This window comes from Barbus barbus, assembly GCF_936440315.1.
Source record: "Barbus barbus genome assembly, chromosome: 36".
Classification (NCBI taxonomy): Eukaryota; Metazoa; Chordata; class Actinopteri; order Cypriniformes; family Cyprinidae; genus Barbus; species Barbus barbus.
Genome location: NC_136714.1, coordinates 7,651,810 through 7,675,819, shown reverse-complemented (window position 1 = coordinate 7,675,819; position 24,010 = coordinate 7,651,810).

Below are 24,010 nucleotides of genomic sequence, written 5' to 3'. Positions count from 1 at the left end.
ATGTCAGTAAGTTTCAATACCTGGAGTGTCTTGGGAGTTACAGAGATCCGTGTTACAGCAGGAAGAAGCAATCTTTCCAAGTGTCGGTTCTGTGACACCGATAATAACACCGTCGCAGCACCAGTAATTTATTGCAGCATCTCCATCAGTAAGTTATAGCAGTAAATTTCAGTGTGTCATACTGGATTTACCAACATATAATGCTGAACTGATTCAGGTGGTAACTCCACTGGAGCATGTGGTCTGTGCAGGGGCGTAGATTACGCGGGGGACGCGGGGGACGTGTCCCCCCCACTTTTTATAAAAAGTAAATTCGTCCCCCGCACTTTTTCATCGGACAGTTGTGTTCTCGACATGTTGAGGTTTTAATGGAGCAATGTATATAAATGCAGAATGATTTAAAATTCAAAGAGACAGGATCATTTATACATGACGTTTACGTTTCCATGCCAATCAGTCACTCAGTTTGTGACGTCACGACATGCCCAGGCTCGCGCCCGCGGTCCCGCGCTGTATCCATCATTCATTAGAGGTCGAGATGAGTTCAAAGCGGCAAGAAAAACTCTTCACTCCTTTTTTACGAAAAAGTCAAGCAGTGTAAGTTGGCATGTGCCATGTGGTATCCGAATAATGTTGCACAATGTTGAGTGACTCTGCCTATTGCTCTTGCTGAATAAATAGCAAGTTTTGATGTTCATTATACGGAGAAATAAAAAGCTGCCTGGACAAACATGCACTTATTTATTTTCAGTGTATTTTTCCGTAACTCTTTTGTGACGTCTTTTATTTTAACACGTATGTATGTTATCAGAACCCTTCAAATAAGAATAAAGATAATGTTGAACTGAGATTTTACAGCGTTTGCAGCATTGTGACACTCTGCCAATTCTACATGATGTAGGCCTATTTCAATCAAGTATGCAAGCACTGATCTGATACAGGACCGATCTTAATTTAGGGCTGCTCTGTCATTATTGCACTAATTTGACGTTTTTATGTGTTGTCAAGAATGAACAAGAAACAGTCAGCCTAGGTTTGTTAGGACAGAATCAGGACGACACACAGTGACTGACAGGTGAGAAGAGTGGCTTTTAACACCTGGCTGTTTTTACATTGTATATAATCTATAATACACAAGCGTTTGTAGGATTATATATGGACCAATCATAGAAAACACATAATTAGTCAAATATAGAAAAATAAAAAATATGATGAACAACTTCTCAGCTATAATTTTTAACTACAGTAGGTAATTATTAGCTGGCATATTGGTTGTTTATTAGTACTTAAGCACATGTTAATTCTGTATTCTTCATGACCATATTCTGCATCCCATAATCCTAAACTTAACAACTACAACGACTACCTTACAAGCTATTAATAAGCAGTAAATGAAGAGTTTATTGAAGTAAAAGTCATAGTTAATAGTGAATATGTGTTTATCATTCTAAAGTGTTAAAAAATAATTTAGGATACAAATGATTGGTTATTGTCCAGCAGTGTACTTAATGTGTTATTTTCTTCTGTATGTCACTATTCCCTGTATGTACATGTTTCAAACACTGCTTTATTTGCTATAGACAGAGGCAGAAGTGCATTCACAGCTGAGAGTGAATGAGGCAGAGAGTTTCAGTGAGGCTTCAGAGGTAAAGATTATTTACAGCATTGTCTATGATAAGATATTTCTTTTAACATAGACTAATCAGACTAATGTATAATAGAACAGAACAGAATAAAGAAGTATGTGAATGTGCAAGTATCCATTACTGTGAGCCATGTACTGTACATACAACACACAGAAAATACAGTTTGAAATATGTAAACAATAGTACCCTTATAAGGACATCTTTGTAACTTATACTCAAAAAGGTGCACATATAGAGTACCAATATGTACCGTAATGTACAACTATGAAACTTTTTGGGGTAAATAAGGTACAAAGATGTGCTTTTAAGGGTACTGTCCCAGTGACAAGCTGTTGTATTTCTTTCTTTCTTTTTCTTTTTTCTCTCTTTCTTTCCTTCTATTTTACAATCATATATAATAATATAATCATAAAGCATATTAAGCAAAAAGGTATGATTAAAAATAAAACCTGTCAATTAGACAAGGGTTAACTGAAAAAAAAACAACAACAAAAAACAGGTATAACACTAGACATTCCGTCCCCCCCACTTTTGAAATGATGGCTACGCCCCTGGGTCTGTGCACAAGAGCTCGAGTGTCCTTTGGTAATACAAGAGAGAGACTACATGAGAGAGACATCTAATGATCTGTATTTGTACAAAATAACATTACAAACACTATTTGTCTTTGTACCTGGAGTGAAAAGGACGAACAGGAGAAAAACTGAGATTTGTAGATCCATCTTTGATCTGGAGGTAAATAACATGCCTGTTTCAGCACTCATTTTATAACTTTTCAGAGGGGTGGGTCTTGATGAGAAAATGAAAGTTTAACTAAATACAAAAAATAAATAAAACGTGTAGATGTACATTTACTTTCAATCAATGACCATATGGAGGGTCTAATGAGTAAATTAATCTTTAGGTGTACTTAAAGCAAACCAGAAATGAACATTCTGACATTTTCTTTTATTTTCTCACACTCATTCCAAACCTGCATGACTTACTTTCTTCTGCATACCATACAGTGAAAGACAAAGGGGTCCAACGTTGTTCATACAGGTCAAACTCGTTTAGTTTTTGTGAGTGAGAGGTTAATTTAATTGTGTATTTGCTAAATGTTGACTGTTAAACTTCAGCTCTATACAGTAAGAATGCTTAAGGTATGACTAACATTAAAATGGAACATTATTGAGAAACCCGACCAAGAATACTTTCATTATCTTTCATTCAAAGATGCTGTTTGTAATTGTGCAACTGTAACCAAACACATTAATCATACATAGTAGCCTATGAATTTAAAACAGTATGACACAGAGCTGGGTAGTAACTGATTACATGTAATCTGGATTACGTAATCAGATTCCAAAAATTAAGTACTTGTAATCAGAGTAAATTACATTTTAAAATACTCGTAATCAGACTACAGTTACTTTTTTATGGATTACATGATTACATATTATTCACACAATAGCAATACATTATTCATAAATCATTGATTCCCCCTAATTTCTCTTTTTCATCTTTTAAATTTTCCTTTCTAAAATAGCCTACCAAATATATACTTATTATATATGTATAAATAGTCCAGTCTTGCGGACATTCACACAAAGATCAGTCATTAGTCAAGTGGCGACAGCATTTGACCACTGGATTTACAAAAATCATTTCAGGTTTAAGAAGGGTTTCAACATTGCATCAACTACTGATGAACACATTCGTTTTTATTTGAATTATTACTCTGTAGGTTTTTTAACCATGTATTATTAATTATAACTAATTAAAATGCACATATTCACGTTATTTCTTAGATACATGTAATGCAGGCATTCCAAAACCTTATTCACCAAATATATTTGCTTTAAGTACCCCTGAGATATTAAAATAAATATTTCAATAATTAAGTATCACATTTGCATGTTCACGGTTTCTTTGATGTTGATTAATGATCACATGGCATGCAGGTAAATAAAAATATTTCATCTTTTTTAGTAAGTGTTTTATTTAAAACAAAGACTATAGAAACACAAAGACTGTTCACTCCTATACTTATGAATGGGAGAAACTGCAACACGCAATATGGAGGAATAGTCCCACCTTCGAAATGAAAGTCAAATTTCCCATAGAAACCTGACTAGACCTGCCAATCCATATGCACAGTATAAGCAGGTTATGATTCAGCATGCACATTGCCTGGTCTAGCCTGAAAAAGAAGCTTTTTAAACGCTATTTGAGTATAAGAAACAACATTCATGGGGCAATTAATTTCAGATTTGTGTTGCTGATTTGACATAATGTAAGTTCAGCGAGCAGTTTTTGAGATTTCAGGATTCCCCTGTTCATTAAGATAGGTCTTGTATGAGCTGACCGGAGGCATTGCAAATATGACCACCAAGTGAAGAGACTTTCCTCGAAAGGGAGTTCAAATAAAAATAAAAAAATTAAATAAAAAAAAGGGAGTTTGTTTTAAAATGATTTATTTTAATTTAATTTTTTTATGATTTAATTAATTGTCAGCTTTTCATTAAACTCACCCCCCCCCCCCCCCCCCCCCCCTGCAGTTCCTTTACGAACCCTAGTTTGGGAAACTGTAATATAATGTTTAATGTACTTGAAATTACAATGAATGGAACAAGTTTTCTTACTCTTTGCATTTTTTACATCATTATGGTACAAGATAATGCTATTTAAATCAATGTGATAAACCAGTTAAATCAAAAGTAATCTAAAAGTAATCTGATTATATTACCTAAAATGTGTAATGTAACAGATTACGTTACTGACTACAATTTTTGTCATATAATCTGGAATCAGTAACGAATTACAATTTGTAAGTAATCTACCCAGCTCTGGTATGACATAACATACACTGTTTTTTTTTTTTTTAAATCATGAACTGTCATTTAAAATTGTAATTAAAATTTTACTTCACACACCAACTCAAATAAAATCTGACACAAGACCAAAGAACAAATCAGAATGTCACTTAGGAGTGAGCTTCCAAACTGATCACATTCTTGAGCACTTCACTAAAATTAGTGTGTAAGCTAACATCACCCTCGTGAAAATGCTTTTAAAAAGAGCACTTAATACAGAAATAAAATACTTTAAAAGAAAATGTCATTAAGTGAAACAAAGTAATTGCATTTTGATTGTAATTAAATGAAAATGTATTGTAGTTTACATTTACATTAAATGCAATTAGTATAATTTGACCTACTGAAGTATATGACTTATGAGTATATGAAAAAGATGTTGCAAATGCAGAATGAAATGATTTTTCAATGTAATATTTTTTTTAATATATTTTAACAATTTATATAACATTTTAACTTTTTTTTTATTTTTAAATTTTTACTATAGCAGTACTACGGTGTATCTGTTTATCAGATATCTTTACAGCCATGGCCAGCTTTATTAAATATAACACCAGAAACATGGTGATGATATACTATTTTACTGAAATTTTCAGTTTTCAGTTCATTACATTAGAATACCAAATATATTGCAGAGAGAATTGTAAAATTTCATTATAGGGTCCTTATTTTGCACAAATCATATGTGCTAATGTACCAAAGAAAAACATTTTGTCTTCATAATCTGTCATCAACACTATTTTGCCTTTAAAACAACTTTCCTTTTCGGCTTATGTCACAATATGTTGCGGTCACATTTACTATGGTTCACATGCAAAATCTGGTCATTTCAATAAGAATACACATGATCTGGAATTTCGTGTGAGGGGAAACGTTTTTCCCCATGCAGATTTCGAAATGGGTTCAATTTGGTTTTGCCATCTTGACCAACAGAAAGCTGCTTGAACGTAACTTCTGTGTGAGCTTCATAGATTACATTGCTACTGTACAATCTTAATAATAAAGGTTCTAATGTAACCACACTTTTAAATGTTTTGACTGTAAAGTATTCTATGGTAGTAAAGAAGAGTATCTTACAAAAATCTGTTTATAGCACATAGAAGAGACCTTTTCAGTGCCTTTTGCACAGCCAGTTGGTGAAGCACAATATCTCGGTTTAGTTGTAGAACTAGTATTGCCTAAAGTACATAGATGATTCAATAATGACCAGTTCAAGCACATTCTTGTGTAAAGTTTATTTATAAATATATCAAAGTAGAAAGTGTTTTTCTTTCCAATAATGTATCGACTCACAGCTGCAAAACAGAAGAGAAAAGACAAACTTTTCAATATAAAATATGATCTCCCATATTTCTACAGTGAGGTCCAAAATCTGATACCACTAGTGAAAATGCTTTCAACTTAGCGTTTTTCTCATTTAAAGCATATATTTAAATTATAAATTATATTATTGGAATAACAACTATACCAGCATTTCCATCAGTTAATTATAATAGTACATTTAAATCCATCATACTGGATTTACATATATACATATAATGTTGAACTGAAGCAGCCATCCACTATTGCATGTCATCTAGCATGTGCTACTGTTTCTGTCAGAAGTGCACACTCAGTTGCGAGAGCGTCCTTAGTAAATATCAGTTACTTAGAAACTGAAAAATGTCAGTTTAACTGAAAAACAATGAAAAAGTAGATATTGCATGATTTAGGCCGCTTGCCAAGTAGCAGAAGGTCTAATAAGGAAATTAATCTTCTTCTTTATAAGGAATTTTAAGATATACTTAAAGAGACAGTTGATTATTCATTATTTATTATAGTCATTATTCACTTACTCTCATGCCATTGCGAAACATGTATGACTATCTTTCACCTGATGATGACAAATAATGAACACAGTAAGGACTGCCAATCATCAGTGGAATTTAGAAGGCTTATTGAAGCCTGTTTCTTTCAGTTGTTCAGCTTGTAGTTTTTGCAGTTTCCATTTTAATGGAAAAAATAATACAAATGCAGTTAATAGATTATTAATACGATGACAACATAATGCAACACAATTCAATCCCAAAATAATTTAGCATTGAGCTGTTACAGTAGTCTCCAGTATATTTGTTTTGAGCAAATGTAAAGGTCATCTGCTACCACCTGCTGGTAAATGATGCAAAATGTAGTTTCAAACTTTACTTGAACTGCTGTTAAAATATTTTGCGGCAGTTTCAAAAAGAAAAAGGAAGTTGCTATAGAATTAACTAATGTTCCCTTATAACGTTTATTTATCAATGCAAAATGTCAAATCGAATGGCTGTCACTCACGTGGTCTTTTGTGTGTTGGCAATATTTTATTATTATTACTACTATTATTATTATTATTGTTGATATTTTGGTCGATTCTTGAAAGTCTTGGGTCAGTCTTTCTCTGTATAGTTATGACACTGTTTCTAATTAACATGAAAACTGTTGTTACCAGTCTTGTCCTCTAGACGTCACTCTCGTATTTACCTTCTTTTTCTTCTTCTCTTCTTCTTCTTCTGTGGATTACTGGGGGGTTGCTTACCAACGTTTTAGGTCAGGGATGGGCAACTTTGGTCCTGGGGGGGCACTGTCCGGCAGAGTTTAGCTCCAACCCTAATCAAACACACCTGAACCAGCTAATCAAGGTCTTCAAGCTCACTAGAAAGCTACAAGCAGGTGTGTTTGATTAGGGTTGGAGCTAAACTCTGCAGGACAGTGGCCCTCCAGGACCAAAGTTCCCCATCCATGTTTTTGGTGCATTCCACGTTGAATTAAGTTTTGTATGGCCCATCCTTATTCTTAATCTTGTTAAAATGATCTCATCTTCTAAGGTTTGAATAATTCTTTGTCTTATGATGTATTATATATTATCTTCCTGTTTACTGTCATTCCACTTTTGTTGCCATTTTTGCCAGCTTCTTTAACTGTACTTTCCCCTTTCATTCTTAGTGAAACTGTAATAGTACTGTTCATCTTTAAGTGAATCTTTAACTATTTGATCAGATTTTTCATTTCATGGTGTAATTTATAGTAAATACTATAGTGTTTTTGAACCATACATATAGTAAAGTGTATTATACTGTATATATTATAGCATTTACAACACTTTGTTAATGAAACCTACAGCATACTGTAGTATTAACTGTAGTGAACTGATAATAAATATCAATATATCACTGTAATAAATACTGTAGTATACTTTAGTTTTTACTACAGTAAACTGTAATGTATTGTAGTATACTATAATTGTAGAAAACTTAGTATGGGTAAAGTAATTTGTTTATGTTACTATAGTTGTTATATTACCACAGTAACTATAGAATTACCACAACAAATTAATTCAAGTACTTCTTCTAAATTCATTTCAAATGAGAGTAAAAGTAAACAAGAATCCTAGATGTTTAACCCATCACTTCATCAAAACAATTGGTACCCTGTTGCAGTAAATGAAGCCCTAAATGTTCTCCGAATTTACAGACCTTTTTCTGAAGAAGGTGGATATGTCAACTGCCTTCCTCTTCATTTCAATTATTTATCATAAACCCTACATTTGTGTGGAAATATGCTGTCAGTGCCTAATTTACATATTTTCTGTTTATGTTGTCAGACATAAATTAATAAAATAGTACTTGTCTGTCTGGGTAACAAAAACTGTTCTACATATGTGACTTTAAGAGCCAAAGAGTGTATTAAATGTTGCCCAAATCTGCCATAATTTACAGATCAACTGATGGAGTAAGAGGGCTCTACGCTTACTTTTCTTTTTAGGAGCACAGTCAAAAATTTAGGAGCACCTTCTAATCAATAATTAAAAGTTCTGATCAAAAATGAACCTTCCCATTACAAGGTGATATTTGACTTCTTAAAGTGATTTACAGGGAATTTTGTTTTTACCTTTGTAATGGCATTTTTCTAACTTTATTAAAAGTATATCATCTTTTATTTAACAATTCAAAAATGTATAAGCTTTTTAACATTTCTAATTAAAACAACAGAATAAAAAGTAGAATAAGTAGAATAAGAATAAGTTATCAATCAAATGAAATCAGTATTTAAGGAATACATTTGTACTACAGAGGTGGCACCGAAGAACACACAAGTGGCTTAGGTTTATTTTCAGACGTTTAATGAGGCTGAGAGTGCAATTAAATTCATAAATTCATGTTGAGGTTAATGTTTTAAATATAAAATTTTGAATATAGAAATGTTAAATAATTTAAATAAGAGGAAATATACTTTAAAAATTAAACTAAAACTGTCAGCAGCTGGAGGCAAGTCACAGATTTTTATCACCAAACCATTCATTTATTTGATTCGTTTGAACGGCTGATTCATTCAGGAATGAAGTACATGACTGTCTTTATGAATCATTGACACTAGATTTGTTTAAAAATGCAGCTGTGTGTGGTTGGGGTTGTTACATAATGAAGTGGGCTATTAGTGAAGTGTGGAAATTTTTAAAGAAAGGGGGATGTTACACAGTGAAATGCCATATATGGTCTGTATCCTTTTGTGACACAGTTGTCCCAGTTCACATTCAGTTGGTGCTTAGGATTGTTAAAAAAACGCAGATTGACTCAGCTCATGCTTGTTTATTGCATAGTACACAGGCAGTAGCCTAACATATGTTACTTCCATAATTCACGCAAAGCATCATGGGATGTAGGAAGAAACGTAAATGGGCATCAGAAGGTATGTTGAAAGATACAGTACAACTTACTGAAAAACATTTCTCGTGTGATCACCCAGTCACGTGTCAATCTTGGAAAAATGTCAGTAAAACAGCTTGTATGAACAACGTTACATTTACCTCCTAAAAGTCATTCAGAAAAAAAGAGCTAAGGAGTGGAGTGCATGGCTAAATAAATCATTATCAATTTAATAGAAATGCACCCTCTATAGTTTACAGCATTAGTTGAGAGATCATTTCCTTAATATTCCGAAAATATTTCCAAATAAATCGATATCAAATCAAAGTGCATTGGTGGGAACATGCCCCCCCACCCCCCACCCCCCCAGACAATAATTACACAATTATGATTTTGTGAACCAACAACAGCAGCATCAGAGCGCTGGGTGTTTTAATCACACATCACTTTATTTTAATATTAATTGAATTGGACCCAGGATGATACTGAAAGAATACTCTGCTGTTGCTGTAGTAACAAAACTCGTGCGCATCTGATTGACAGATAAACTGCAGACTCTTATATCAGTGTTGTTTTTTATTTTGTGGATATTTGAGCTAACAGTTTGATTTGTACATTCAGTTCAACAGCATTAATTTAAAGTTAAAGACTCTCTGTGGCGACTCAGGATGCTGTTCCAAATCCTGCTGCATCACACTTACTTACTACTGCCACTTACATAGTTTAAAAAATCACATTATATTTGTCCCAAATTATTGTTGATGTTCATGACTTCATCCTAGGCTGAAAGATTGTGTATCTTTCTGCACAACGTTTGTCTTTCTGTCCGTATGCTTAATATAGGGAGCAGACAAAATTTCAGGCTGGGAAATCTCACTCTCATCCAGGCCAACCCATAAACCCACAACAAAATTTGAAATCACGGACAACTATATTTTTTGTATGACCATCATCATCATAATCACATAAAAAAGTTTAAATCTCTAGGCTGAGGCCGTACAAAATAATTCAAGGTTATCACTTGAACTTCCATTTTCCTTTTTAGTCTCTTAATTTTCCCTGACATCTCTCTGTCCCTCGTGTGTTTACTTTTTTCACTAATTTTTTTCAACACATCTCCACCTTGTTGCAAAACAACCTCCTCATTATAATTTGTTTGCACATAGTATACTTTATTTTAGAAAAAAATTTATATTACAGGAGGACCATATGTTATTGTTTTATCTTACCTAAATGTCAAAATTGGTACAACAATAGCTACATCCTGAATATATCTTTATAGAAAAAATCTTAACACTGAACATGTTTTTGCATTTTCATGAGTCATGTTTTGTCCTATAAGGAAAATTAACCATGGTTTTATTAGGTCTATGGTAAAAGTAACCTTTTTTTTTTTTTTTGGCTAATTACCAATTGTATGTTTTACTACTACAAATACCATGGTGAACTATATAGTGTAAAACCATTGTTTTGACTGCTATTGCTAATCTTTGCTAGCAGTCTAATGTTTAACTAAGTAAACAAACACAAAACTACAATAGTCTATTTACAGATGTAAATAAAAAAGTGTCAGCACTTATAGTCCTGAACAAGACAGTTTTGCCTCTCTGCTCCACCTGGTCGCTTCCACTCCATTCTCGAGTCTCGCATCCTTCTGGCGGACGCGCGGATGCTCGGAGCGGAAGCACGATGCCAGTTAAGACTAACCGATTCATGTTTATTATTTTAATTCGGTTTTTTTTATTTATCAATATTATTGAATGGCTAATTTGGAAATAACCACTTTATTACATTCGGCAGGCAACGAAAACAACAACAACAAAAAAATATGTAGGGCAGCGGCCAGCGGGCCAAATTGGAATCGAATTCTCCCGATGCTCCCGATGGCCAGTCCGCCCCTGAGTGAGCTAATGCTGTGTTCCAGGCAGGTTTTTGAGCCCGTAAGTCACGACTTCAAACCACAACTCACGACTTTGTAGCGTTCCAGGCAAGTCACGCAAAACTGCCTGAGCGCAAGCAATTGTGGTAGCTAGACGTAAACAAACCAGCATGGCGGACCATATGGGGCTTATGCTCATTTACAATCATTTCTATCGCCAAAGGTGCTTCCTTGCTTATTTGAGGGAAACGGAGGAGGAAAAACGGCGCATAAGGGAAGAGAAGCTGTTATACCTTTTATTTTACGTTATTTGTATATTTGGAAATGCATCCGTAGGGGCTGCCATTGTTGTTGCGTGGGCTATGTGACATCAGAGCACGGAAGCTTTTATAGTAATTTCTTTAACTTTTTGGGTAATATCAGTGATTTGATGTTTCAGATGCGTCTGAAATGACAAAAACATATACATATATTTAAATATTTGATCAAAATTATTGCTAGGGACAGTTTGGTAGTGGTTGGATATTGGTAGGGACACGTCCCTAGCATCCCCCTCCCCCCAATTCTATGCCCCTGCTGAGAAACCATGATGATATTTGTCATTGACACCAAAATAAACACACACCTTGCCTTTACTGCTCCATCCACACAAACTCTCTAATCTGTCCTGTTACTATAGCTGATATTTCAACATCATATCTTGGTTTAACGTATTGAGCCGAAACAAAGCAACCTTGGTATCCGTTTTTAGACCTTCCTGCTCTCGAACAAACTAATGAAGTATTTAATTTATCTTAACACTGAAGTACACTATTGTTGTAAATGTGCGAGACGAATCATTACACTGTACTGTATATAAATAACTACGTGTAACAAATGGTAAAGCTATTTGCGCTACAAACCAGTGTGTTTATGATAATAAATTATAATAAAATGTCCTTCTCTGACCGTTTCCTGTGCACATGCACAGTTCAGTTGAATGAAGAAGTTTACTTTATCTCTGAAATGAACATAGGAAACAAACTATCTGCTAGAAATAACCACAACATTACATTTGCTTTAGGTACACTATGATGTTTAAATCAAATTTTGTACTTTATACGTGATAATCAGCTACATAAATCTGCCACATATACTGTTTTATCTATTCATTTCAGATGAGGAAAGCTTGTTTTGTTAAAGCTTTTTCAATGCAAGCATGGACTTCTAAGGTGTTTGGCTGTGGCTGTGAAATCTGTCAGGTTATGTGTTCAGATGAATTATGAGTTTGTACCACATCACAACATTTCCTTAAACATCTGTCTGTCACAAAAACACATCCAAGGAGACAAAAGGTTTGATTGAGGTGTAACAGCATTAATACTTATAATAAAATACCTTACTATTTAATACTATAGATTATTGTTATAAATAAAAAAATAAAAAACTGAAAAATGATTCAGTGTTTGCTTTGGTGGATATTTTCATTAAGCTTGTACTGAAATATTGCTTAAAACAATACACTGATATATCAAAAGTGTCAATATTTTTTGCTTGTTTAAAATGAATTTCATCAGAACATACGTATGACCCCCCCCCATTTCTTTACTTATGTTAGCCCACTTTTTATTCTTTAATTTGATTATTTTGCTACTATCTGTTCTTTGCTATATCCTTTAGTACTCCTTGCTTTTTATGTTAAAAACTTTAAATACATACATATATGCATAAAGAGTGATAGTAACAGAACTTGATGCATTCTAGGTCATTAAATCTTCTGACGTCTCAAGTCTGATCCTTCATTATCACATTATCACAAACTATGGCTCTGTTTAAACACAATGTTTCATGACCCTCCCAGTGTGTGTGAGAGTAGCTCATAAAACCTTTAATGTTTTACAACAATACAGTATATTAAAGTGAAAAGATCATACAAACTATACAAGTAACTGGATGTAGATTCTGAATACAGATAATACCGCATTCATAGGTAAACAAAGCATGCATGACTTTCTTTCTTCTGCAGAACACAAGAAGAAGATATTTAAAGACCTTCGGAGCCCAAACAACACTGAAACACAAAGGGTTTCATTTTATGGACAAAAACACACACAAACACAGAGACATTTTTCACATATCTTATTTTATGTTCCACTACCTTCTTTCGTTCTTTCTTTCATTATTTTTGTTCTTTCTTTTTATTTTTTAACATAAAACGCAAGGAGTACTCAGAAAATATAGCAGCAAATAATAACAAAATAAACCAATTAAAGAGCAAAAAAGTGGGCTAACAAGCAAAGCAAAAAAAAAAAAAAAAAGTTCAAATTGTTAAAACAAGATGGTCTAAAATATATGATTATGAAATTAAATGAGTAGTTTTGTTTTAAACAAGCAGAAATATGGTTTTGATGTTTTTCATTGTATTATTTTAAACAATATTACAGTGCAGGTCTAATGAAAATAACCACCAAAGCAAACAGTGAACTCCATGACAGACGTTTTCAAGTACACATGGCAGACAAAAGTAGCTCTTGCAGAAAACAAGCAAACGGACTACTGCAGGGGTCTGTCCTGTCTCCAAGTCTCTTCAACATCTATATAAATGATCTTCCAGCAACACAGTCCCGCAAATTCATCTACGCCGGTGACATCTGCATTGGGACCCAACATCGGACATTTGACGAGGTCGAGAATGTACTGAACTTGGACATGGATTTGATGGTGGACTTCCTCAGTAGGTGGCGACTCCAACCCAGTGTAACTAAGACTGTATCTAGTATTTTCCACCTCCACAATGCACAAGCCAAACGGGAGCTCAATATCTTCCTCAAGGGCCAGCGGATTGAACATGACCCAAATCCAACGTACCTCGGTGTTACCCTGGACCGATCATGATCATCTGAAGAAGACAGCAGCCAAAGTCAGCTCTCGAACTAATCTACTCATCAAACTGGCCGGCACAAGTTGGGGTGCAAGGGCCCAGACACTCAAGACCACTGCGCTTGCTCTGTCTTACTCAGCAGCAGAGGACTGTGCACCAGTCTGGTCTAGATCGTCCCACACCAAGCTAGCAGATGTCCAGTTAAATACATCTATGCGTATAATCACTTGAACCCTACGTTCTACTCCTCTACCATGGCTGCCAGTTCTCAGTAACATACCACCACCACATCTCTGACGACAGGAGGCCACTGCCAAGCTGTTGACTAAAGTCTATGCGAATGACAAGTTGCCACTCAACTTGGATATCAAACTCCATCCAGCAGCCCGTCTGTCATCGAGAAAACCTGTCTGGCTGGACTCGCCGCCAGAGGATATGACAGCCAATTCGGCAACTGTTGTGAACCACTTCCTCGTAGCTGAGCCATCGGTCTATCCTCCTGGCTTCGACGACATGCTGAACCGATTCCGGACGGGACAAGGTCGATGTGCAGTCAACCTTGTCCGGTGGGGCCAAGCCACCAATCCGAACTGCAGCTGTGGGGAATCAGAAACCATGCAGCACATTGTCAACGAGTGTCCGCTGACTCATATCAACGGTGGACTCAAAGCTCTACACCTGGCTGAACAAGATGCTGCGAGGATTTGTTAAATTGATCGAAAAAGTGACAGTAAAGATTTTTATTGTTAGAAAACATCTCTATTTTGAATAAATGCTGTTCTTTTTATTTATTAATGATAAAACATATCACTACGGTGGCCCAGTAGTGCACAACACAACGCAATTAAAAAAGCAAACATAAGCTCACAACACAACGGAAATGCTTCCGACCACTAGGGGACAGTGTTGACAGTTAAACCCCGATATTTCCTCGAGATGCCACAAGAAATTCTCAATGTAAGTGATTGATCTTAATATGTGTAATCGATTTTTAAATGAACAACGTGTTTTCACTAAATGTTTTGATAGCCTTGTAATCTTAATGTATCGATTTATGAATCGAGCAGAAAAAAAATCAATATTATTTTCGATTTGGACAGTTTACCTCTGCTCTTGCAAACAATGGACTCTATGCATGGTCACTTCCGTGTTTTTCTTCAGGGGGCTTACTTAAATGCGGTGCTGTGCCGGAAGAGCTTTCAAAATGACAAGAGGAGAAAATGTATGGAGTCCATAAAGATGATTTTTCAGTTTACAAGAATTTCCCCAGATTACTGTAAATGAATTTCATCGCACGGAGAAGGGCATTAAATGTTTCAAGTTACATCGACAACTTTAGTGTGAGTATTGCTCTATTGTCTTCTAGCAAATCTAGCTAATAAGGCTGGATAATGTTGCTGAACTGATTTGATCAGTGCTAAAATAGCAGGGCTAAGTTAGAGTTTAGCTTTAAACTCCGTCCACCGCAGGTTTTTATAACTCCTAAGAGACAGTAGAAATAACAGCAGAGTTCCCGGTAATCCACGTTTGTTTGCATCTGTGGCTCTGATAGGAACGTCTTCACTTGATTGAGTATTTTAAATACTGTTCCCATTTTTAGATTGGCATGTATCTTAATAAAACTTAAGTCTGACAGTTTCTGGCAGTTATTGTTATGTTTTCAGCTTTTATTATCTATAACCTGTAGCTTGAATTGCTTACATTTAATATAGACCTCCTTTGAAATATTACTGAACTCTTCACAGTGTATTGGCATGTTTGTAACATTATATAGACTATTCATTTTTCATCATTTTTTAAATATAGTTTAATTTACAATGTAACCATTTAAAATGCAACTGAAAGTAATTCAAAATGTACCTGAAATAAATTCAGTATCTAACCCAAAGTAATTATCTTCACAGATTGTTTTAAAGGACTCCCATCCATACTTTTGCAGCACTGTACCAGACAGCACACTATTAAGAACTGAGAATCAGTGCAGTTCCTCCTGTACAGAGCTGCCTGACCTCCTGACATATCAGTCCTCCAAGTGGCAGAATTGTTAAAAAAAAAACATACCATTACACTACCACAGTTATTAGTATTTTACATAACTATTGACCTATCAGTCCTCCAAGTGGCAGAAGTAAAATAAAGAATACAATACAATACTACAGTTATTAGTATTTTACATAACTATTACACTGTATAAAAGTTTCAAAAAAAGTACGTGTTTATATTTACACGTTTAGATTACACTAGTGAGCAAGAAAACGTATTAAAGTATTTGCATTTACATTATATTTAATTTACATTTTATATTCTAGTCTGTACAAATAAAACCAAATTAATCCATCCCAAGTGTTTTGTGTAAGGCCAGATCTCTCTGTGGAAGACCAGTTGAAAGGTGGACCATGAAGAGGAGGAACTCCTCCTATCAAAATAAATTAATTTATTAATTTGTAATGCATGTAATGCATGTAACGTGTGCATCAAAAAATAAAAATATATATAAAATTTTCTTTCTCTGTCGCAAACAATATAATATCAATATTTACCATTGCATTGCATTGCTTACTCCAACTTCACTCCTCGTTGTAGCTGTCTTTGCTCTGGTCATACGTACCATACTGTGGGATGCATGTTCAATAACTCTCCAAAAGGCCATTAAATGGTTCTACATCTCAAATCTAGATTGGATGAGACATGTTTTCAGAAAATACGCACCACACAATGTAATAACAATGCCAGTTAGTTTGCCTACACTGAACCTGAAGGTTACTTTCAAAATTGACATGCAAGTATCCTTATGAAAAAAATGATTTTAGCTGGGATTTTATCTTATTCTCCCTCATGTCATTCCAAACCATTATGAATTTCTTCTGTGGGGAAAACAAATGTCTAAATAACTGACTGAAACGAACATTATTTAGAACATTTCTGTATGCCAATGAAGAAAGCAAGCCATATGGGTTTACAACGACATAAAGGTGAGTATATGATGACAGCTTTATTTTTATTTTGGGGTGAATCATCTGTTAAAGGGGAGGGTCTTGTGAAAAAAATTAAGTTTAACAGGACAGAGAAACTTAAGATTACATAATTTACTTGATAAAAGGAGGTTTAATAAGGATTTACAAAGAATGTATACATCTACTTAAACCAACCATCTTGAGTGAGTTTGCCCATAAAATGAAACCCATGTTGTTTGGGTCCCAACATTCTTTAAAGAATCTTTTTATGTTTCACAGAAGAAAGAAAGTCATACATGCTGTTGAATGTGTAGTGATTTAGGTCTTTCCTACATTTCGGTGTTGAGGATGAAATGTTATTGAAAAAGGTCAAAATGGGTTTCTTTTTTATTCTCCCTAAAATATACTGTATTCTTACCACGAGCTATCCCCTGAAGGATGCATTTCTTAAGGAATGTTAAGTTTAATAGATTTTACTTGATAGTAAGTTGTACTTGATATTATAGCAGTAAAATCTACTTAAAATGTATTAAATGTGGAAGTTGTTATGAGGATTTTTATCAAGTAAATCCTAAAGGGTTTTTTTTTTTTTTTTTTTTTTCTTGGTGTAGCATAGTTGTTTTGCAAGAGAAAGACAATCCTTTTACCCCTAAAGGTTTTTAGGTATGCATGTCAGTCAGGTTTACCACAGTAAACCTATCAAACTGTTTTATCTGTTCATTTTAGATGAGAAAGATTCCATACTTAAGAGGTCATTTTGCAATGCAAACATGGACATGTAAATGTGTTTGGGTGTGAGTGTGTCTGTGTCTGTGTCTGTGTCTGTGTCTGTGTCTGTGGTTGTGTCTGTGGTTGTGTCGGTTCAATCTACAATGTGCAATCCAGAAAAATAAAAATAAAAGTTTTATGCAAATATCAGATGGCGTATGTACTTTTGAAACAATTGGATTGTAATAAACCTTACAAAGTAGCATAGTGTGCATTATAACAAGCAACCAATAATATAATATTTTGTATTATATTAAAATATAAATAAATGTTTTATATTAATGTTACGAATCCTGGCCATGCACTTCCGTTTACTCACCACCAGAGGTCACCCGCTCACCACATGGACTTTCACACTACACAGCACATTGGACTCCATTTCCCACCATCCATTGCACTCACTAATCACTCACAGCTGTTCACACTGATCACACCCACACCTGAGTACCATCTCACAATCACAATCACACACACACACACACACACACACTATTTAAGCCTGGGACTTCCGCTGGCTCATCGCTGAGTATTGTTAGCCTTGCTACCTTACCAAGCGTTCCTTGTATCCCGAGTTAGATTTCCTGTGTTTTGATTCCTGCCCGTGTTCCCGGATTATTCTCTCTGCCTTGGCCTGTTTTGGATACTGTTTGCCGATTGTCGACACACGCTTGCTCTAGGATTGCTCTTGTGTCTTGCCTCTGCCATACCTGTCTGCTGTTTATTGACCCTGCCTGTCTTGACCACGTTTTGCAATAAAGCCTTGCAAATGGATCCGCACGTCTCACGTCTTGTCAACCCCGTAACAATTAACATGTTTGTGTTAATATTAATATTTGAAATATTTTTTAATACATACATTAACATTAAAACCAAGTCACATTAATTTAGGTGTTTTTAAATTTTAATGGTTACACAAAGTACAAAAAAGTAATAAGCATATTTGTAAATTTTTGTAAAAAAAAAACTTGTGCTGTATGAGCTATTGTTACGTCACGTCAGACCATATGTATGTTTTCTAAAGCAGTGTAGGTTAGATAAATGACAAGGTATTTATTTGTACATTAAATTATAGATAACACACATGCATAAATAACTTGCATATTCATGGGTTGTATTGTATAATCTTACAAAACATCATATATGTGTGCATTTATAATGCATGCATTTGTGGAAGTTCTTGTTTGTAGATCAGATCCATGCATGCCTGAGAAGCAGATCATTATCAATGACAACATATTTATACAACGCAATCCTGAAGCAAAAAAAAATGCATTGAACTGTAGACTACAAATGCCAGATGTCAACAAATCCACATTTTTGTTTTGTTTTTATAGTGTAAAAGTCCACCTGTTGGTAAATTGCTAAATGCAGTTTGAAATATTATTCAAAGTACATTTCCAGCATTATGCAACAGTTCCAAAAGGGAGAAATAAGTCGAACAGTTGCAAGTAGGCTGAACAATGTTCTAATATAACCTGTTCTAATATAACCTGATTATATAATGTTCTAATATAATCAGTGCAGCAGAAATATCCGCTCACATAGACTGGCAAAAAAAATCATAGAATGTGGTCTGAAAATCATATTATTTTTCTTCTCTATATTTTACTCTTTTATTTACTTTGTGCAACAGAAATATTGATTAAATCTTTCAGTGCTCAACATGAGCAAATTCAAATAATGATTTTGAAAAATGAGTGTCTTAATCGTGGAAAGATGTCAATGAAATAGGCTCACATTATTTTTACCTCAGGAAAGTTATTCAGATTCTGTAGCTCCTTAGTTTATAAAAATAAACCCTGAAGTGTATAGTATATTGCTAAACATATCAATTATCTTTACTTCTTACCTGTTACTGAGCTTGTTTGTCTGTTCTTTGTCTTAATTATGGCATGTAGGGTCAAACGGGGTAAAATGATCTCTTTTCTCAACACATTTAATGAACGACTGTGCTCTTCTTAATTTTGTAATTTCTTTGGATTATAAAAAAAAACGTTTTGTGGTCAATTCAATTAAGAAGTTGTTGCTGTAAATAGAATGGGGAGCAGGAACATTACTTTTACCCTTGGTAAAATGATTCAGAGTCCTTAGCTTGCTGGAGTATATTGCTAAATAAAATATCCACATAATTAGAAAAATTAAACTTTTTTTCATTAAGTCAGTAGAACAAAACTGTGTTTCTGGGTCAAAGTGACTGAAAATCATCAAGTTCATTATTGTGAATCACTTTCAGTATTTTGACAGACATAATCTAGGGAGATCAGTTTATGCCTTCATTCAACCTGCTTTATGTGCAATTTAAATATTTGTATGTTTCTTGATCGAGTATTGATTATTATAACTGAAAATAAATAGCAACTAAATATGATAATTTTGGGTCTGTTGTTAATAAAATGTCACATCAGAATGTCACAGCAAACAAAGCATATCGGGACACAAAGGATAATTAGCACAGACAAAATACAAGCTCTCTATTTAGTCGAGTTTGTCTGATTGTAGAATGTGAAGAGCTGCTGGATTCAGTGCAGCAGGATGAAGGAGAGCAGAGAACAGCAGAGGAACAGGAAGCTCTGAGTGACACTGTTAGCTCTCTGAGTGATGCTCTGAGCACCGTTAACATTCGGAGTGACGCTCTGAGCACTGTTACACAGGTTCCCTGAACAGCATGAGATCCTCTGAACATCATCAGCTGATGTTGTGGTATCACAAATGGATTTAGAGGCACAGCCTTTTACAACCAGTGACTGCTCTCCGTAACTCGCTGATGAAAAGCAAAAAAAACACAGGTTATTTTAAGCATTACTGTTATATATGATATGTATTAAATGTTTAAAAATAAAAGATATAAAGATAACGACTTAACCATTTAACATCAGAGAGATAAAAATAATGACTTTAATCTTTTTCCTTTAGCAGATTCTCACCTGTTGCTGTAATGCAGTGGTCTTCACTTCCTGAACAGCTCACTGTGTTTGAGCAGTTCTTTCCATCACAAAAGTAACATTTCTTACCATTGGAGTCAATGCTGGGATCTACAGAGAAAACAGGTATTTATATATTTTATTTTCTCTAAAAATATAACATCAAATGAAACAACACTCTGTTAGCTGCTCTGTTCAATCAGTTCATGATTTGTATTGTATTTCCTGAATGAATGTCCTTTGGAAGCAAGTGTTGACTTAAAAGAAAATGGTTATTTGCATTTGGTCAGTAAAGCACAATACCTGGAGCATCTTGGACGTTACACTGGTCTGTGTTACAGCACACTGAAGACCTCTTTATAATGCCGAGGTTCATGGACCCACTTGAGCAGTCAGCAGCACAATCCTTCACTTTAGCACTAATCTCACCTAAAACAGGAATGAATCAGGAAAGACCAGTTCGACACATTATTTTGATAAAATATTTATTTATAAACATGCCACAATGTAGTTTTTTTCTAATTTCAATCAGTGTAATAAAAATAAATAATTAAATAGTAGAAATTTATATTGAATTTTCTGTGATTACATTTGTAATTTCTGTGATGAAATTAGTAGTTCTGTGAGAAATTACATTTCCAGTGAAGCAGCACTAGTAAAAATAATAATAATAACAATAATAATAAATAAAAAAAAACCCGCAAAAATAACATTAAATTTCAATCCATATTGGACTTACCAACTTGTGTTACTGCTGTTGAACTCATGCACTTGGAAAATCCCCTGGGACATGCTTTTACTTTTTTATTTACACAAGAACCCGCCAGACCTGAGCACTTATAACAGCTGAAAGAGTGCCCTTTAATAATAAAACAGAAAGAGACCGTGAAAAAGAGATGTCAGTAATCTGTATTTGTACTCAATAACATTACAAAATATTTGTCTTTGTACCTGCAGTGAAAAGAACGAACAGAAGAAAAACTGAGATTTGTAAATCCATCTTGATCTGGAGGTGAATGAGATCATGTGCCTTTCTCAGTGCTCTCTTTATAGCTGATCAAAGTGGGACGGTCTTTAACTTTAACTTGCTTTCTTCTGTGGAATACAGGAGGAGAAATTTTGGAAAATGTTTCTGTGTTTGTGTTTATTTATTTCCATCTATAAAATGAAAGCCAATGGGGTTTAGTGTTGTTTGTGACCCAGCAATCTTCAAAATATCTTACTGTATTCTGCAGAACTAGAAGTTTGCTTTTGCTCTGAAATCATGAAGAATCAGACTTGATGTTGTGATTTTGTGAAAGATGTTGTGAAAGACAAAAACTGATGCTTTGATGACCTAGGACACATCAGATTGAGTTACTGTACTTTCATTTTGTTCACATTCCCAAGCACATAGCTAAAATTGATGTTTTTTTTTTTTTTTTTTTGTCTATCTTGAAGTGAGTTAAAAGAAACTGCCTGCAATTCTTTAAAGGATGAAACACAGAGAGAAAGAACAGATGGATCCTAGTTTACAGATACAATATCCTGTCTTAAATCAACAGTTTTATCTGTAAAAAACTTTAGAAAGCTGTCACATACTGCAGTTGAAAACAGACAGCACTCACGGGACTCACACCCGAATTTAAAATAGTAAAAAAATAAATATATCGTTTTTTTGCAGTTTTTCGCTATAATGTCAAAAATGTGCTGATTTTTGATCGACTCGCGTAATATTTCAAATGACACTTGTATTTTTTTCTTTTTTTCCACTTTTGTTCACTTTTGCAGCTCTACGACAAGCATGTCTAAGTTCAAGTGTAGTGCTGGTTGGTCAGTTTTTCTCTAGTGAAGCCACAGAATTCATTGTTACATTAGACAAATTAGACAATTAGACAAACATTAGAAAATTGGAAAGGAAATTTGACAAGCCTTCTTGCTCATTTCAAGAAGGCTTGTCAAATTTCCTTTCCAATTTTCTAATGTTTGTCTAATTGTCTAATTTGTCTAATGTAACAATGAATTCTGTGGAAATCATAATGAAATCATCACTAGTAGATGGACTAAAGGTATGAATCTGCTGTGAAACCCTTGTAGTTTTGAAACTGAAATAGGCAGGTAAATGCAACATGCATATGATTAGAAAAACTAATTTAATTACTGTAAATATTGCAAATGCATGAAACCATGATACCAAAACAACAAAAACACTTTATAGTATGAATAGAAATGTGTGTGATGTTTAGTTTCCTCTGCAGCTGTAGAATCTGAAGTGCAGGTGGACTCACTGAAACAGGTAGCAGAAGAGCAGAGGAGACAACAGCAGGAGGAAGCTTCCCTTCATCACCTTTTCCCTAAATGCTCATATCCTACACACAGCTCGCTATCGAGGTGAAGTTCAGGGTTTGCCCACCGAATAAGGACACACATAAACCTTCCTTGGGGAGTCTTTATCTTAAGTGCTGTAACCCGTGTTTGTTTTCTTATGTGAGTTTTTGGCATGGAATGCAAGACATACGGTGCCGTATACGGACATTCTTTTTAGATTTGCTGGTGCTCAAAACAAGAACTGTCCAGGACTTCCTTAAATTTGCTCTTTTACCCAGTTTTAGCATGGGATCCTAGGGAGACAAAAACAAGGCGGCATACAAACAGAAGTTAAAATCCACCATATGGCAGGGCTCATTGTTTACTTAGGAAAAAGGTATATGCATTCCATCTAATCAAAACAATAAGGAAATTAGTAATAAATACCACTACCAATAATTCTAGTTGTTAAAATTGAATGGCTTGCATGATGCAGATAAAAACTAGCTTTATTTTATAAAACTAAACTTTATTTTAATGTAAGAGCAGATGCTGCCATTTCTAACTTGAATGTGCAAAGCTTCTGGTGTCATTTGCTTACAGCTATTTTAGCTGTACAAAAACACTCTGTCATAAAACATATAGTTTCCGTCCTAGATTCTAATTGGTTGAGCCAAGTTCGAAGCTGTTGTAAATTATACAGCAATATCGGAATTCCTGTAATCCAACTTGTAAAAAGTGTTCACGTCCTCGTAGAACTCGTAATTACAACTTGTGAACTGGGTCTGGGAGTTTTCTGAGAGCTACGACTTGCACCACGTGACCACTGCACTACCTGACCACCACACCATTCTGTTTCTGCTTCAAATGTAAATTATGCAATCTAATTTAGATCAACAACTGCTCATGTTGGATATATGCAGCATCTTTGTTTGGATTAAAATGCAGTGGTTGCCTCTAATTTTAAATGCAAAGAGCACATACAAAGCCTTATTTTGTTTATATGAAGAGATTTATTTTATCAGTCATTCTTGAGAAGTGGGTCAAAACAGGGTGCAAAATTGAAAAAATTTAACTTTTTACTCAGACAAATGAAACTACATGTATGTATCTTATGTACTAAGCTACTGAGCTATGTTTTGATGCAAACTCCCAACTTTTCTCTTTTTTTAACAAAATG